Consider the following 19,274-nt stretch of genomic DNA (forward strand, 5'->3'; position numbering starts at 1 on the left):
CATTTCTGCAGAACAATACCAAGGCTTGAAGGATTAAATCAAGAGATTAGTCTGTAAATACTTAACATAAGTTTAAAAGTTTGAGGGTGATTTGATTGATGTTTAGGTTAGTTTATTATTGTCACGTGTACTGAGGTACAGAAAGAAGCTTTTTGTTCCATGCAATCCAGTCAGCTAAAAGACTATACATGGTTACAATCCAGCCACTCCAAAGTGTACAGATACAAGATAAAAGGTATAACGTTTAGACAATAGACAATAGGTGCAGGAGTAGGCCAATCGGCCCTTTGAGCCAGCATGCCATTCAATGTGATCATGGCTGATCATCCACAATCAGTATCCCGTTCCTGCCCTCTCCCCATACCCCCTGACTCCGCTATCATTAAGAGCTCTATTTAACTCTCTCTTGAAAGCATCCAGAGAATTGGCCTCCACTGCCTTCTGAGGCAGAGAATTCCACAGATTTACAACTCTCTGAGTGAAAAAACTTTTCCTCATCTCCGTTCTAAATGGCCTATCCCTTATTCTTAAACTGTAGCCCCTGGTTCTGGACTCCCCCAACATTGGGAACATGTTTCCTGCCTCTAGCGTGTCCAATCCCTTAATAATCTTATATATTTCAATAAGACCCCCTCTCATCTTTCTAAATTCCAGTGTGTACAAGCCCAGTCGCTCCAGTCTTTCAACATACGACAATCCCGCCATTCCGGGAATTAACTTAGTGAACCTACGCTGCACTCCCTCAATAGCAAGAATGTCCTTCCTCAAATTTGGAGACCAAAATTGCACACAGTACTCCAGGTGTGAAACTGCACACGGTATTCCAGGTGTACTGTGTCGTGCAAGATAAAGTCCAGTAAAGGCCAATTACAGATAGTCGAAGGTCTCCAATGAGGTAGATGAGAGGTCAGGACCGCTCTCTAGTTGGTGAGAGGACGGTTTCATATTCATTGAGAGTAAACCAGGAAATATCGGAATGATTCCACGATTAGTTCTCATTCTTTTTCTGCCAGTCACAAGTCAAAAGAATGAGAACTAATCGTGGAATAATTCCGATATCTCCTGGTTTACTCTCAACGAATATGAAAGCGTCCTCTCACCAACTAGAGAGCGGTCCTGACCTCTCATCTACCTCATTGGAGACCTTCGAACTATCTTTAATTGGACTTTACTGGACTTTATCTTGCACGACAGTACACCTGGAATACCGTGTGCAGTTTCACACCTGGAGTACTGTGTGCAGTTTTGGTCTCCAAATTTGTGACTGGCAGATTATTAGAATGACAGCAATTAGCAGCCCAACTTCATCATTACATGCATTTCCGTTATCACTAGCACCTTTTACTTAGATTACAATACTGACAGGAGATAAGTGTAATAATAATTTCTGAAAATTAAAAATTAAGTTTCATCTGTTGATTATGTTACACCTTTAAAGAGTTCAAATAAGTTAATAGGAAAAGCCAAGACTATGGAAAACAATGTTGACAGAGTCCATGATTTCGTTACTCTTATATTATCAGCACCCCTTCTCCTTCCATCTGTGACTACAAACAAAGCCAATGCTCTTCATGAGAATGGATTAACCACCATGTTCCACTTTGGCTAATCCCATAGGCCTCGAAGGTGGTTGTCTCTGGACTGCTACCTGTACCTCGTGCTGGTGAGGGCAGGAATAGAGAGATCAGGGATATGAATGTATGGCTGAGGGGCTGGTTCAGGGAGCAGGGATTTAGATTTCTAGACCATTGGGATCTCTTCTGGGGTAGGGGTGACCTGTACAAAAGGGACGGGTTACACCTTAACAGCAGGGGGACCAACATTCTGGCAGGTAGGTTTGCTAGTGCTACAAGTGTGGCTTTAAACTAAGTAGTGGGGGGGAGGGGTTGACAAACTGGGAATATGAAGATGGAGTTAAAGGGGAAGCGAATACAGGAGAAATTGCAAAGGACTCTCGAATGAATGGGGAGGGAAGTTCTAGAAGGGATAAGAGAGTAAGGTCAGGGCCAATTGTGACCGGTGTGAGAGGGGAGGTGAATACCGAAATTAAAGTGTTGTATTTAAATGCGCGAAGTATAAGAAATAAAGTGAATGAGCTTGAGGCTCAGTTAGACATTGGCAAGTATGATGTTGTGCGAATCACTGAGACATGGCTACAAGAGGACCAGGGCTGGGAACTGAATATTCAGTCCGAAGAAGGGTCTCGACCCGAAACGTCACCCATTCCTTCTCTCCCGAGATGCTGCCTGACCTGCTGAGTTACTCCAGCATTTTGTGAATAAATCAATTTGTACCAGCATCTGCAGTTATTTTCTTATACATATAGAAAAGACAGACAGGTGGGCAGAGGGGGTGGGGTCGCTCTGTTGGTGAGGAATGATATTCACTCCCTTGCAAGGGGTGACATAGAATCAGGAGATGTAGAATCAGTATGGATAGAAATGAGGAATTGTAAGGGTAAAAAGACCCTAATGGGAGTTATCTACAGGCCCCCAAACAGTAGCCTCGACATAGGGTGCAAGTTGAATCAGGAGCTAAAATTGGCATGTCGCAAATGTAATGCTACGGTGGTTATGGAGATTTCAACATGCAGGTAGACTGGGAAAATCAGGTTGGTAATGGACCCCAGGAAAGAGAGTTTGTGGAGTGTCTCCGAGATGGATTCTTAGAACAGCTTGTACTGGAGCCTACTGGGGAGAAGGCAATTCTGGATTTAGTGTTGTGTAATGAACCTGATCTGATAAGGGGACTCGAGGTAAAAGAGCCATTAGGATGCAGTGATCACAATATGATAAGTTTTACTATACAAATTGAGAGGGAGAAGGGAAAATCGGAAGTGTCAGTATTACAGTATAGCAAAGGGGATTACAGAGGCATGAGGCAGGAGCTGGCCAGAATTGACTGGAAGGGGGCCCTAGCAGGGAAGACGGTGGAACAGCAATGGCAGGTATTCCTGGGAATAATGCAGAAGTTGCAGGATCAATTTATCCCAAAGAGGAGGAAAGATTCCAAGGGGAGTAAGAGGCACCCGTGGCTGACAAGGGAAGTCAAGGACAGCATAACAATAAAAGAGAAGAAGTACAACAAAGCAAAGAAGATTGGGAAGCCAGAGGATTGGGACTCTTTTAAAGAGCAACAGAAAATGACTAAGAAGGCAATAAGGGGAGAAAAGATGAGGTACGAGGGTAAACTAGCCAATAATATAAAGGAGGATAGTAAAAGCTTTTTTAGGTACGTGAAGAGGAAAAAAATAGTCAAGGCAGATGTGGGTCCCTTGAAGACAGAAGCAGGGGAATTTATTATGGGGAACAAGGAAATGGCAGACGAGTTGAACCGGTACTTTGGATCTGTCTTCACTAAGGAAGATACAAGCAATCTCCCAGATGTTCTCGTGGCCAGAGATCCTAGGGTGACGGAGGAACTGAAGGAAATCCACATTAGGCAGGAAATGGTGTTGGGTAGACTGATAGGACTGAAGGCTGATAAATCCCCAGGGCCTGATGGTCTGCATCCCAGAGTACTTAAGGAGGTGGCGCTAGAAATTGTGGACGCATTGGTGATCATTTTCCAATGTTCTATAGATTCAGGATCAGTTCCTGTGGATTGGAGGGTAGCTAATGTTGTCCCACTTTTTAAGAAAGGAGGGAGAGAGAAAACGGGAAATTGTAGACCAGTTAGTCTGACATCATTGGTAGGGAAGATGCTGGAGTCAATTATAAAAGACGAAATTGCGGAGCATTTGGATAGTAGTAACAGGATTGTTCCGAGTCAGCATGGATTTACGAAGGGGAAATCATGCTTGACTAATCTTCTGGAATTCTTTGAGGATGTAACTAGGAAAATTGACAGGGGAGAGCCGGTGGATGTGGTGTACCTTGACTTTCAGAAAGCCTCTGACAAGGTTCCACATCGGAGATTAGTGGGCAAAATTAGAGCACATGGTATTGGAGGTAGGGTACTGACATGGATAGAAAATAGGTTGACAGACAGAAAGCAAAGAATGGGGATAAATGGGTCCCTTTCAGAATGGCAGGCAGTAACTAGTGTGGTACCGCAAGGCTCGGTGCTGGGACCGCAGCTATTTACAATATACATTAATGACTTGGATGAAGGGATTAAAAGTACCATTAGCAAATTTGCAGATGATACAAAGCTGGGTGGTAGTGTGAACTGTGAGGAAGATGCTATGAGGTTGCAGGGTGACTTGGACAGGTTGTGTGAGTGGGCGGATGCATGGCAGATGCAGTTTAATGTGGATAAGTGTGAGGTTATCCACTTTGGTGGTAAGAATAGGAAGGCAGAGTATTATCTGAATGGTGTCAAGTTAGGAAAAGGGGACGTACAACGAGATCTGGGTGTCCTAGTGCATCAGTCACTGAAAGGAAGCATGCAGGTACAGCAGGCAGTGAAGAAAGTCAATGGAATGTTGGCCTTCATAACAAGAGGAGTTGAGTATAGGAGCAAAGAGGTCCTTCTGCAGTTGTACAGGGCCCTAGTGAGATCGCAACTGGAGTACTGTGTGCAGTTTTGGTCTCCAAATTTGAGGAAGGATTTTCTTGCTATTGTGGGCGTACAGCGTAGGTTTACTAGGTTAATTCCCGGAATGGCGGGACTGTCATATGTTGAAAGACTGGAGCGACTAGGCTTGTTTACACTGGAATTTAGAAGGATGAGAGGAGATCTTATCGAAACGTATAAGATTATTAAGGGATTGGACACGTTAGAGGCAGGAAACATGTTCCCAATGTTGGGGGAGTCCAGAACAAGGGGCCACAGTTTAAGAATAAGGGGTAGGCCATTTAGAACTGAGATGAGGAAAAACCTTTTCAGTCAGAGAGTTGTGAATCTGTGGAATTCTCTGCCTCAGAAGGCAGTGGAGGTCAATTCTCTGAATACATTCAAGAGAGAGCTAGATAGAGCTCTTAAGGATAGCGGAGTCAGGAGGTATGGGGAGAAGGCAGGAACGGAGTACTGATTGAGAATGATCAGCCATGATCACATTGAATGGCGGTGCTGGCTCGAAGGGCCGAATGGCCTCCTCCTGCACCTATTGTCTATTGTCTATTGTGGACCTTTCCCCTATTCCACATATTAATATCTGTTACCTTCATCTCAGCCTGAATTGAACTAACTTCCTCCTAAAGGCCCAGCATCCATCATCTCTACCCCAATTAATTATTTTTATTTGCATTCATTTCTGTAGGCATTGTTAGAGTCATAGAGACATGAAGCCACACAGCACAGAAACAAGCCCATTGGGCCACCTTATCCATGCAGACCCCAAATTGGCACACGGGGTTGTCCCATTTGCCTGAATTTGGCCCTTGGCCTTCTAAATCTTTCATATCTGTCCAAATGACAAAAAAATCGCAATTGTATCCTATTTTATAGCTTCCTCTGGCAGCTCATTCTAGATATGGACCATCCTCTGGGTGAAAATATTGCCCTTGAGGTCTGTCTTAAATCTCTCCCTTCCTACCGTGTTAGCTATTAATGCAGCTCAAATTGGTTGGTCCCCCCCCCCATTAAAATTGCATTAATGACATTTTCCTCAGAAGATAGACTCCATCCTGTATGGTCTTCTTGTTTAAAAGTCCTTTTCCTCCTCAACCTGCATGGTGGTGCCATGGTAGAGTTGCTGCCTTATAGCGCCAGAGACCCAGGTTCGATCCTGGCCACAGGGCCTGTTTCTATGCTGTATCTCCAACCTAAAACTAAAACTATCTCAGCCCCAGGACACAGCGCTCATGCAGCCTCATTTGTAGATCCTTAATTGCCACCTGGTTGAGTCTACCCCTACCTTTAAGTCACAAGCCTGGGGGCTCATGTCCTATTACCAAGCACAAAGTTAACCTGAGATTTTGCCTGTAATGAAGGAGACCTGTTCTATCAAAAGTACCACCTTTTGGATGAGACGTACAGCCAAGCACTTTTCGGCTTTATTCAGGCCAAATAGAAGATCTAGAGACCCGTGTTCGATCCAGGCCATGGGTGCTGTCTGTACGGAGTTTGTACGTTCTCCCTGTGACCATGTGGGTTTTGTCCCAGTGCTCTGGTTTCCTTCCACAGACGCGCAGGTTTCTAGGTTAATTGGCTTCTGTAAATTGTTCCTAGTGCATAGGATAGAACTAGTGTACGAGGTGATCGCCGGTCAGCGTGATCTCGGTGGGTCGCAGGACCTGTTTCCACACTGTATCTCTAAACTAAATTAGCATTCTGAAGCTACGAAAGAGGAAGATGAAGAAACATCTAAAACATCTCCTCTGCTAACAGATAGCAGCAATGGAACCAAAATTAACTGAAGGATATTGGGAATAACAGCTTAGCGATCATTTAGAGATACCTGAAACAGGCCCTTTGGCCCACTAAGTTCCTGCTGATTCTACACACTAGTGACAATTTTACCGAAACCAATTAACCTGCAAACCTGTACGTCCTTGGAGTGTGGGAGGAAACCGGAGCACCTGGAGAAAACCTATGCGGTCACAAGGAGACAGTACAAACTCCATACAGACGGCATCTGCAGTCAGGATCGAACCCGGGTCTCTGGGTATATTCTGTATAATCCTGCATAGTCTTTCCGCTGACTGGTTAGCAAGCAACAAAAAAGCTTTACACTGTATCTCGGTACATGTGACAATCAACTCACCTCAACTAGAAGAGTTTACTGATAGTTGTGATGTTGGATCCTAGTTACTGTGTACGTATTGCATTAACTATCCCTATTTCGAGGCTGCTGTGAGATTCATGCCTCACAATGCCACTATTTTGCTGCATTTTAATTAGGTCATCTCAACATTCTGCGTGCAATGGTACTGGCCAACTGGGTCGCTGCCAAGTTCAGGGGCTTTGGCTGTACACCAGCTTGAGAAAAAAATGCAACATCAGCCAGAAGCGAACTTCCCCCAGCCTGATTTAACACTGGCAGGACCGCAGTAAATATCTGCACTGAAATATATTGGCAGGTCACAAAATGGAAACACCAACCAAGGGAGTCTTTATCACTTGCCGCCCAAATGCTTTCTGACTGTTGTCCTGATAGATGAAGCGCAATGATGTTGTTTCAGTGGAGTTCACTCACCTCTCTGTCACTGCTGTAACACCACTGTCACCACAGTACTTTGTCTCCGTGGCAGCTGCAGTTTGCTGCAGTATTTACTGTTCTTGCTGTGTTAGGGAAAGATTACAATAAGGCGTCCACAAGACCAAACCCCTTCAAGCACCCAACACATCTTGCAGCAGCTAGATCCAAGAGTGTCACAGATACCGACTGCAGAACAATGAAACTCTTACTTGCAGCGGCATAACAAGTCTGTAAACACAACGCCGGTAGTATATAAAACACAAAATAACATATTAATATAATAAAATATAATATAATATGAAATAATAAGAATATAATATAATATAATATTGTTATATTCGACGGCTCGATTGTAATCATGTATAACCTTCCAATGACTAGATAGCATGCAACAAAAAAGCTTTTTACTGTACCTTGATACACATGCCAATAAACTAAACTAAATATAATATAATATATTTGTGTTATATAAATGTAATATATAATAAACAGATACGATATAATAAACAAAAATTCAATAAATCAATAATCCGAATACTAGTGCAAAAAGACCAAAGTCTTTAGTACAATCAAAGACAATTCATAGTTCATCAGCTAGTGGAGGAACAAGGAACTGTAGATACTGGGAAATCAGTGGGTAAAGACTGATCAATTCCAAAATGCAGAATATAGATCCCAGCATTTCAGCCTAATAGTGCCAGAGGAAAACGCCAATGTTGTCATATGCACACAAGTACAGTGAGATACAATGAAAATCTTGCTCGCGGCCTCCAATGATGTAAATGGGAGGTCAGGATCACACTCTAGCTAATGGGAGGACAGTTCAGTTGCCTAATAATGGCTGGGAAGGAACTGTTCCTGAATCTGGAGGTGTGCTTTTTCAAACTTCTATACTTCTTGCTGAATGGGAGAGGGGAGAAGAGGGATTGTCTGGGCTACAACTGATGCTTGATTATGCTGGTGGCCTTGCTGAGGCAGCATGAAATGTAGATGGAGTCAATGGAAGGGAGTTTGGTTTGTGTGATGGTCTGGGCTCGGCTACGTCTACATCCCTCTGCAATTTCTTGTGGTCTTGGATAGAGCTGTTCCCATATCAGGATGTGATGTATCCCGGTTACTGTCTGTGTGGAGTTTGCACGTTCTCCCTGTGATCACATGGGCTTCCTCCAAGTGCTCAAGTTTCCTCCCACATCCCAAATTATGTTCATTAGGCCATGTCGTAGGAGCAGAGGTAATGTAGGGCCTTTGGTCCATTGAGTTTACTCCGTCATTCAATCATGGCTGATTTATCTTTCCATCCCCTGCCTTTTCCCCAGAACCCCTGACACCCGCACTAATGAAGAATCTGTCAATCTGCGCCTTAAAAATACCCAATGACTTGGCCTCCACAGCAGTCTGTGGAAATGAATTCCCATAGATGCATCACCCTCTGACTAAAGAAATTCTTCCTCATCTTCTTTCTTTGGATATGTCCTTTTATTCTGAGGTACGTACTTTTATTCTGTGGGTTTGTAGGTTACTTGCTGTCTGTAAATCACCCCTAGTGTGTAATAAGTGAATGCGAAAAAGGAATAACATGGAACAAGTGTGAATTGCCTTCTATACCTTCCACTGAAGCTGCCTGACCTGCTGTTACTCCAGCATTCTGTGCTCCACTTCATCATAAAACATGATTTGCCTTTAATAAGCCTAACCTGGCTTTCTCTAATTAATCCACACTGTCTGAGTCAAACCATTTCTGTCCCTGATTATTGGCTCCAGAGTTTTTCCACAGCTAAGGTTAAACTGTAATTACTTTGTTTATCCTAACACCCTTTTAGTTTAGTTTAGTTTATTGTCATGTGTATCAAGGTAAAGTGAAAAGCTTTTTGTCGCCTTCTATCCACAGCGAAAAGACTGTACATGATTACCATCAAGTCTTCCACAGTGTACAGATACAGGCTAAAGGGAAAAAACGTTTAGAGAAAGATAAAGTTGAGTAAAATCTGATTAAAGATAGTTCACAGGTCTCCAACGAGATAGATGGTAGGTCAGGACCACAATCTAGTTATGAGATGATGGTTCAGTTGCCTGATAACAACCCAAGTAAGCAGGCATGCTATTTGTTTTGGTATGTAATTGCTTTTTTAAATACATTTCTTCCTTAAATAAATTAATTCATCAATTAATTCAGCTTCTAAATCTCCCTCTGGCATTTGTTCCAGATACAGATGCCCTCTGAGTAAAAAAGTTGCCCCTGAGATCTTTCTTAAATCTCTCCCCTCTCCCCTATCATAAAGCTATGCCCTCTAGTTTTAGAATCCTCTACCGTGGGAAAAAGACTGTGAGTGTTCACTTCATCCACATCTTTGATCCCAAGTGTTGGATATTGTTTAATGCGTCTGGTATACATTTTACATGCAGCTGCTTTTTTAGCATGCTATTTGCTTCTGTATGTAATTGCTTCCTTAAATAAATCTATCTAAGTAAACGTGGTATTATTGTCCTCTGTAATTATCTCTGACACTCTATTGCTTTGATGAATAATTCGGTCCCGAGCTAGTTATTTGTTAAATCCTTGAACTTTAATCCACACACAACAGAGAGGGAGAAAATAAATAAAACCGCAGGTGCCAGAATCTGAAAGAAAAGCAGAAAATGCAGGAAGAATTCAGCCAGTTGGGCAGCATCTGTGGAAGGGGTAACTGATATTTCAGGTTAAAGACTATTCATCAAAGCTGGGAAGGTTTAGTTTAGTTTAGTTTATTACCACGTGTACCAAGGTACAGTGAAAAGCTTTTGTTGCGTGCAAACCAGTCAGCAGAAAAACAATACATGATTACAATCGAGCCATCCACAGTGTACAGATACACGATGAAGGGAATAATGTGAATAGTGTTTAGTGCAAGATAAAGCCAGTAAAGTCCGATCAAAGATAGTCCGAGGATCTCCAATGAGGTAGACGAGAGAAGTTGCAGGGAGGATGGGGGAGGAATGGATAGGACAAAGGGAATGTGTCTGATAGAGTGTGCAAGGGTTGCTGTGGAAATGAACTTCTGCTGGAATAATATACATAGAATAGAAGACACGAACAGGCCCCTTGGCCCACCATCTGTTATCGACCTGCACTAAGTCTATATCCTTCTATTCCCTGCATATGCCTATCCAAAAGCCCCTTAAATGCCGCTATTTCCAACCCGGACAGAGCGCTCCAGGCAATCACCATCCTCTGTGTAAAAAAGTTGCCCTGCACACCTCCATAAAACTTTGCCCCTCCCACCTTAAAGCTAATGTAGACACAAGGAACTGCAGATGCTGGTTTACGAAAAAAATGACACACCCACCTATCATTTTCCAGGCTTTGTCCCACCCCTTCTAGCTTTCTTCCCCCTACTACAATCAGAAGAAGGGTCCCGACTCGAAACGGAAAGACACAAAGTGCTGGAGTAACTCAGCGGGTCCGGCAGCACCCCTGGAGAACATGGATAGGTGACGGTTTTGGATCGGGATTTGTCTAAAGGGAGCCTATCCAAAACGGAAAGACACAAGTACAGGGGTAACTCAGGAGGTCAGGCAGCATTGCTGGAGAACATGGATAGATGATGTTTTGGGTTGGGACTTGTTTGAACAATGGGTCCTGACCTGAAACGTCATCTATCAATATTCTCCAAAGATGCCGCCTGATCTGCTAAGTTACTCCAGCATATTGTGCCTTTTTTTTCTTGGTGTGGTAATCTACTTGATAGTTTAATGGGGGAACTTAGAGAGAGAGAGGCAAAAGTGTGAAGAGATGCCGGAGCAGTGCATCTGGTAGAGAGAGAAAAGCAAGACAGTATTGTAGATAAATAATCTACAGTGTGACTAGCCAGTGCTGATACTGAGAAAGCAGGATACCTTTAATTTGATATTGAGGGGAAACGTTTTTTTCACAAAAGGTGATGGATGTATGGAATGAGTTGCCGGAGGAGGTAGTTGAGACAGGTACTATAACAATGTTTAAAAAGACATTTGGACAGGTACTTGGATGGAATTTAGACTTTAGAGATATAGCATGGAAACAGGCCTTTTGGCATCACCAAGTCCACACCGGCCAACAATCATCATGAACACTTGACTATCCTACACACCAGGGACGATTTACAGAAGCCAATTGACCCCAGTCTGAGGAAGGGTCCCCACCCAAAACGTCACTCAGCCTTTTTCTCCAGAGATGCTGCCTGACCTGCTGAGTTATTCAACTCTGCCATTTGATCATGGCTGATCTATCTTTCCCTCTCAACCCCATTCTCCGGTCTTCTCCGCATAACGTTTGACACCTGTACTAATCAAGAATCTATCAATCTCCGTGTAGGTTCTGCAAAATGGTCTTCCAATCTGTGTTTGGTGTTTCCACCTACAGACGTATGGTTTCCTTAAAGTGTGAGTCAGGTGGACAGAGTGACAAAGACGAGTGGCATAGTTGCCTTCAGTGGGAAGGGTATTGATACAAAACTTGGGACATCATGATGCAGCTGTACGTCTTTAATTTAGTTTAGTTTAGTTTAGTTTATTTTCAGGTGTACCAAAGTACAGTGAAAAGCTTTTTAGTTTCGTGATAGGCACACAGCGGAAGGTCAATACATGATTACAATTGAGCCGTCCACAGTGTACAGATACACGACAAAGGGACTAACGTTTAGTGTAAGATAAAGTCCAGTAAAGTCCAATTAAAGATAGTCTGAGGGTCTCCAATGGTATAGATGAGAGATCAGGAAGGCTCTCTAGTTGTTGATAGGATGGTTCAGTTGCCTGATAACAGCTGGGAAGAAACTGTTTCTGAATCTGGAGGTGTACATTTTCACACTTCTGTAACTCTTGCCTGATGGGAGAAGGGAGAAGAGGGTGAGACCGACCGGGGTGAGACTGGTCCTTGATCGTGCTGGTGGCCTTGGCGAGGCAACGTGAAGTGTAGATGGAGTCAATTGGTGAGACAATAACTAGGCCGACACTCCAATGTAGATCTGAGGAAGGGCGACACGGATGAAGGTGCTGATTTTCCAGTGAGAAGCTTAGTTGGGACCTTGTCTGATCAACCAGGTCAATGTAAAAGGATTTATAGTGCTAATTCAGTGGAAACAAAAGTGAAGCACAAAGAATAGACACAAAGTGCTGGAGTAATTCAGCGGATCAAGCAGTATCTCTGAAGAAAGGGAATAGGTGACATTTTGGGTCGAGACCCTTCTTCAGACAGAGAGAAGGGTCTCGACCCTTCTTCAGACAGAGAGAAAGGTGAGAGGGAAACTAGAGGTCACAGCATGCATATCTTGAGGAGATTTCGCAGTGGAGCAGACAAAATGTGTAGGAAGGAACTGCAGATGCTTGTTTACACTGAAGATAGACACAAAATGCTGGAGTAACTCGGAGTACAGAATGCCATCAGTACTGCACTGGACTGCCTGACTACGTTCTGTGGTCAAGGAGGGAGACTTCAGCCAATAACCCATCAACATAAACACAAGTACCATAAGAACTAAACTTAACTACATCCACAGGATAGACACAAAGACACAAAGTAACTCAGTGGGTCAGGCAGCATCTCTGGAGAAAAGGAATAGGTGATGTTTCGGGTTGAGACCCTTCTTCAGATTGAGAGTCAGGTGAAAGGGAAATTAGAGGTCAAAGTAGGCATACCTTGAGGAGATTTTGCAGTGGGCACAGCTATAAATAACTAACTTTCATTTCCCACCCTTAGGCAGCACCAACACAAACTGTGTCACGCGGATAATTATGGTCACAAACCCACATAAATGGCTTTGTGATCTCCCTTCTCCCCCATCTCTGCAATGCTTATTTTTTCCCTTTTCAATTAATCTGATATGTTAATTCTGCTCCTCTCCCCAAGGTTCCTCTCTGATATGCTGAGTATAGGGATTTTTTGCACGTATTTCAAATTTTAATCATCTGCAGTATTTCGTTTTTAATTATAGATTTTTACTTGGCAAGGCTTTTATTTTGCAGCTGATCAATAGGTTGCCAAACCATGAATATGAACATTCAATCAATCAGTGTCTGACATTGGTCATTTTACTGTTTTCTAGTCTGTCCACTTTCTAAGCACAGGTACAGTGAAAAGCTGACAATCATTTATCCGTTCACTCTAGTTCTACGTTATCCCACTTTCACATCCACTCTCCACACACTAGGAGCAATTTACAGAGATCAAGTAACCTACAAATCCGCACGTCTTTGGGATGTGGGAGGAAACCGACGCACCTGGAGGAAACTCACGCGGTCACATGGAGAACATGCAAACTCCACACACTCAGCACCCGAGGTCAGGATCAAACTCAGGTCTCTGGCGCTCTGAGGGCCAGTTTGACGGGAAAACTGTCCCTTTTAAAGCATCCAGCTGTATTTTGAATACTCTTGCTGTACTGACACAGCTGTCTTATTTTAACATTTAAAACTCCGAAGTCAAGCTAGTGAAGGTGTAAACAGATTACACCTGCTGTAAGTGGTACAACTGACTTTAACGGAAGGCTCACCACAGAAACCCTGTTCATATTTATCCTTCTGAGGTGTAGCGCATTCTACCACTGGAGTGCCATGATGTTGCTTCAAATCTCTGTTGCCGGCTTCCGATCTCCGATCAGCACCAGTTCATTGAAAATCAAACCATGCAGGTGCTGGAAATCCCAAATACTCATGGGTCAGGCAGCATCCGTGTAAAAAGAAACAAAGTTAATGTTTCGGTCTGAAGATGCTGTCTAACCCGCTGAGTATGACTAGCATTTGTTGTCCTCATTTCAGATTTTCGGCATCTGCAGATTTTTTCGGTTCAATGGTACTGTATTGTCACATGTACCTCACTCAGTACAGTGACATTTCTATTTTGCATACAGTTCAGTGACAATCATACAAAGTACAAGAGTGTAAAGGGCGTGTCCCACTTCGGCAATATTTAAAGCGACTGCCGACGACTGTCAAAGTCGAAGCAGATCGCCGAAAAAACGGCGATTTCTTTCCCCCTACGACAATGTCTACGACAAGCTACGACAACCTACCACCTAGTCGACGGCAAGCTACCGACAACCGGCGACCCAGTCGTCGCAACCTAGGACGTCCACCTACGTCAGTGACTACGACAAGCTACGACAACCGAAGTCAATCTACCTCCACCCTCGACAAGCTATGACCCTGTCAGGTGCACAACTGATGACAATGGTAGCCATTTAATGTAATTTTGGCGCCAAAGGGGTGTGGGTAGGGTCTCCGATCATTCAGCATCATGACTGCCAGGAAGCAACGTATGATGGCATTGCTCTTACATCAAATGCAAGCCCTGCTACTTGCGGCGGCCCTCATGCTTAAAACTCTGCAAGACAGAAGGACAAGAAGAATAATAATAATAATAATAATATATTTATTTTATATAGCGCCACATGCACAAAGCGCTTTACAAATACAATTAACATAGAAACAAACAGACAAGCAGACAAACTATCCTGACGGAAAAGCGGCGAATAATCAACGCCAGCGTCCTCTCACGTCAGGGTCCGGCAGTAGACATTAAAGAACACAAGACACACAGATACAATTTTTTACACAAAACAGCCATCACAGAATGGGGAAGAAGAAGCCCAAGAAGAGGTCTGTGTGGTTGAAGCCCTTGTCCCTGAAGAGGCCCAATGCAGTGCAATGTCAAAATAAATGAAAAGAGTTCGCTTTTCAATGCAGTGCAATGCTTGTGTTTGTGTTTGTTTTATTGGTCAAAATAAATGAAATTAAAATATTTGAGAGAGATGCCATGAGAAACTACTCTGAAATACAATAACTTCAAACATCAATTTTTGGTCAAAATTTACTTTATTCAAACAAACAAAATTCTTATAAAAGGTGGATCAGCACCGGCGACAACCAAGGTCACCTGGCGACAACCTGGTGACAACCCATGACAGCGCCCACGACCGGATACGACAAGCTACGATCATTGGCGTCAAGCCAGCAGTGGCCGAAAATTTTCGAGCAGGGAGAAATTCCGCGGCGCCCTGAAAAAAGCTACGACTTCTTGGCGACTGCTCACGACCATGCCCGCGACACCCCGCGACTACTCACGACCATGCCCGTGACACCCCGCGACTACTCACGACCATGCCCGTGACACCCCGCGACTACTCACGACCATGCCCGCGACACCCCGCGACTACTCACGACCATGCCCGCGACACCCCGCGACTACTCACGATCACGCCCGCGACACCCCGCGACTACTCACGACCATGCCCGCGACACCCCGCGACTACTCACGACCATGCCCGTGACACCCCGTGACACACTGGCGACCGTGCGGCGACAGCCTAGTCGCCTTAAAAATCACCGGTGGGACAGGCCCTTAAGACAGTAGAAAGTGAGAGTTTAGTTAAGTTTTGTTGAGTTGAGTTGAGTTTAGTACAGTTTAGTTTAGATTAATTTAATTTAGTTTAGAGATACAGGTTGGAAACAGGCCCTTCAGCCCACCAAGTCCACACCAACTGATGATCACCCATGCACTAATTCTATGCTAGACACAAGGGACAATTTACAGAAGCCAATTATCCTACAAACCTGCATGTCTTTGGGATGTGGAAGGAAACCGGAGCATCCGGAGAAAACCCACATGGTCACAGGAAGAACATTGGGACTCGGCACAGACAGCACCCATAGTCAGGATCGAATTGGAAACAGAAACTGAAAATATCAGGAAAAAAACAGTAGCAGTGGAGGTCAGGATTGCATCTGTAGGGAGAGAATCATAGTCAACATTTCAAGTCAACGCTGTCACAGGGAGAATGAACAGGGAGAATGTATAAACAGCGCCCGTAGTCAGGATTGAATCCGGGTCTCTGGCGCTGTAAGGCAGCAACTCTACCACTGCACTACCGTTCCATATTTCAGATGACATTTTGTACCCTTCAAGTCCAAAGACTTTTAATGTTAGAGCCTTAAATTGGCCGTAATTCCCCATGCATTTTTATTCTGTGGCTGTGCCCTCTGATCCTAGACTCTCCCACTGTGGTGGAGTTGCTGCCTCACAGCGTCAGAGACCCGGGTTTGATCCTGACTATGGGTGCTGTCTGTGCGGAGTTTGTATGTTCTGCCTGTGATGCTGTGGGTTTTCTCCGGGTGCTCTGGTTTCCTCACACATCCCAAAGACGTGCAGGTTTGTCGATTAATTGGCTCCTGTAGATTGTCCAAAGTGTGTAGGATAGAACAATGATAGAACTAGTGTATGGGTGATCGTTGGTCAGGTAGACACAAAATGCTGGAGTAACTCAGCGGGTCAGGCAGCATCTCGGGAGAGAAGGAATGGGTGACTTTTCGGGTCGAGACCCTTCTTCAGACCTTCAATTTAAACCAGCAACTGCAGTTTTTTTTCCCTGATCATTGGCCTGTGCGGACTCAGCCCACAATGTAAGTGCTGTACATGATTACAAATCAGAGATAATTCTAAATTAAATTTAAATAGTCAATTAAATCTACCTCTTTCGCCTAGTCTTTGATCATCTCATTAGGATCTTCTGAAGTGACGATATCAAATATTTATAATAACACCACCATGATACGCCTTGGGCATTTTACAATGTTAAAGACTCCATATAAAATATAATTGTAATTGCTAGTTGAATGTCTTTTGTTTTGTCGAATTAAAACATAAAAAATAAGCAGACCATCTGTCTGCACAGGATCCATATTCTTCCATTTCCTGCATGCCCATATTCCAAGCTAAAGCCCCTTAAATCCCACTATGGTATTAGACACAAAATGCTGGAATAACAGCAGGACAGGCAGATCTCTGGAGAGAAGGAATGGGTGACGTTTCCAGTCAAGACCCTTGGGACTTGGCACAGACAGCACCCGTAGTCAGGATCGAATGGGAAACAGAAACTGAAAATATCAGGAAAAAAAAGATAGCATTGGAGGTCAGGGTTGCATCTGTAGGGAGAGAATCATAGTCAACATTTCAGGTCAATGGAAGATTATCAACATTAAATGTTGACCAATTTCTCATATGTTCAAAAGTTTATGTTATATGAACAGAATTAGGCCAATCAGACCATCATGTCTACTCCGCCATTCAATCATGGCTGATCTATCTTTCCCTCTCAATCCCATTCTCCTGCTTTCTCCCCATAACCCCTGATCCCCCCACTAATCAAGAATCTGTCAATCTGTGCCTTAAAGATACCCAGTGACTTGACCTCCACATCTGTCTGTGGCAATGAATTTCACAGATTCACCACCCACTGACTAACGAATTCCCACTTCCACTCCTTTCTAAGGTAGGTCCTTTTATTCTGAGGCTATGGCCTCTGGTCCTAGTCTCTCCCACTCACTACCCTCATTCAAGATGGTTACAGGGAGAAGGCAGGAGAATGGAGTTGATAGGGAAAAATAGATAGGCCACGATCCTATCATGGAGCAGACTCGATGGGCCAAATGGCCCTTTCTGTTCCTGTGTCTTATAATGATCTTAAGAAGATACCCCAGAAGCAGATTTCCAGACCAAGTTGTTAGTCATTTGCTCTATCATCTGCTTGCATGGCTTGATGAGTAATTTTGTTTGATAGTTCTCCTTTAAGACCAATTGGAATAATCTTCTAAGTTGTGTGATACAAGATTTGTTTGATGGTCAGCATGGGATGGTGGGCTGAAGGCATGTCCCCCTGTGGTATGGCTTTAGTAGTGTTATTCAGCACACAAAGTATTTTTGTAGTAAACTTTGCTCTGGAATTTGATCCTTAATTTTTTCTGTATCCCGATTACTCATTATCCTTTGAACCACTTAATAATTCTACTCCCATCATCTACTATCATCAATCTTTTGATCACTTTATTAGGATCTTCTGATGTGACTTGATGTTAAATTTTCTTCATAACACAAAAATGATGTGTCTTGGGCATTTTCAACTGTTAATGATGTTGTACTAATGTGGGCTTAAGGACTTAAGGCCCTTTTCTGTGCTGTACAGTTCTCTATAAAATATAATTATTATGGCTAATTGAATGCCCTTCTTCGTAGAGTTAAGAACATAAAAATATAGTATTTCATGCCACGCCTCCTCCATTATTCTATTAGATCATAGCTAACCTTTACTCTCAGCGACGTTTTCTTGCACTAATCATGCATTCCTCATTCCCTCCCTTAATATCTAATAATACATTGATCTCTGCCTTGAATATAATCTCCATCTGAGCCACCGCAGCCCACGTAGGTAGGGAATTGCAAAGATTATTAGAGGCACAGTGGCAACTCCACTCCACTCCACTCATGTAACCCCACTTTTTAAGAAAGGAGGGAAAGAGAAAGCAGGGAATTATAGATCAGTCAGCCTTACATCGGTAGTGGGGAAGAAGCTTGAGTATCTTATTAAAGATGTTATAGCAGCGCATGTGGAAAGCAGTGACAGGATTAGTCAAAATAAGCATGGATTTATGAATGGGAAATCATGCTTGACTAATTTATGGGATTTATTGAGGATGTAACCAGTAGAATGGATAAGGGAGAGCCAGTGGTTGTGGTGTATCTGGACTTTTAAAAAGCCTTTGACAAGGTCCCACACAAGAGATTAGTGTGCAAAATTAGAGCACATGGTATTGGGGGTAGGGTATTAACATGGATAGAGAACTGGTTGGCAGACAGGAAGCAAAGATTAGGATTAACAGGTCTTTTTCAGAATGGCAGGCAGTGACTAGTGGGGTGCCGCAAGGCTCGGTGCTGGGACTCCAGTTATTTACAATATATATTAAAGATTTAGACGAGGGAATTAAATGTAACATCTCCAAGTTTGCAGATGACACAAAGTTGGGTGGCAGAGTGAGCTGCGAGGACGATGCTATGAGCTGCAGGTTGACTTGGGTAGGTTGAGTGAGTGGGCAGATGCATGGCAGATTCAGTATAATGTGGATAAATGTGAGGTTATCCACTTTAGTGGCAAGAACAGGAAGGCAGATTATTATCTGAATGGTGTTAGATTAGGAAAAGAGGAGGTGCCACGAGACCTGGGTGTGCTTGTGTATCAGTCACTGAAAGTAAGCATGCCAGTACAGCAGGCAGAGAAGAAAGTCTATGGCATGTTGGCCTTCATTGCGATAGGATTTGAGTTTAGGAGCAAGGAGGTCCTATTGCAGTTGTACAGGGCCCTGGTGAGACCGCACCTGGAGTATTGTGTGCAATTTTGGTCTCCTAATTTGA

The sequence above is a fragment of the Rhinoraja longicauda genome, chromosome 3 (assembly GCF_053455715.1).
Source record: "Rhinoraja longicauda isolate Sanriku21f chromosome 3, sRhiLon1.1, whole genome shotgun sequence".
Classification (NCBI taxonomy): domain Eukaryota; kingdom Metazoa; phylum Chordata; class Chondrichthyes; order Rajiformes; family Arhynchobatidae; genus Rhinoraja; species Rhinoraja longicauda.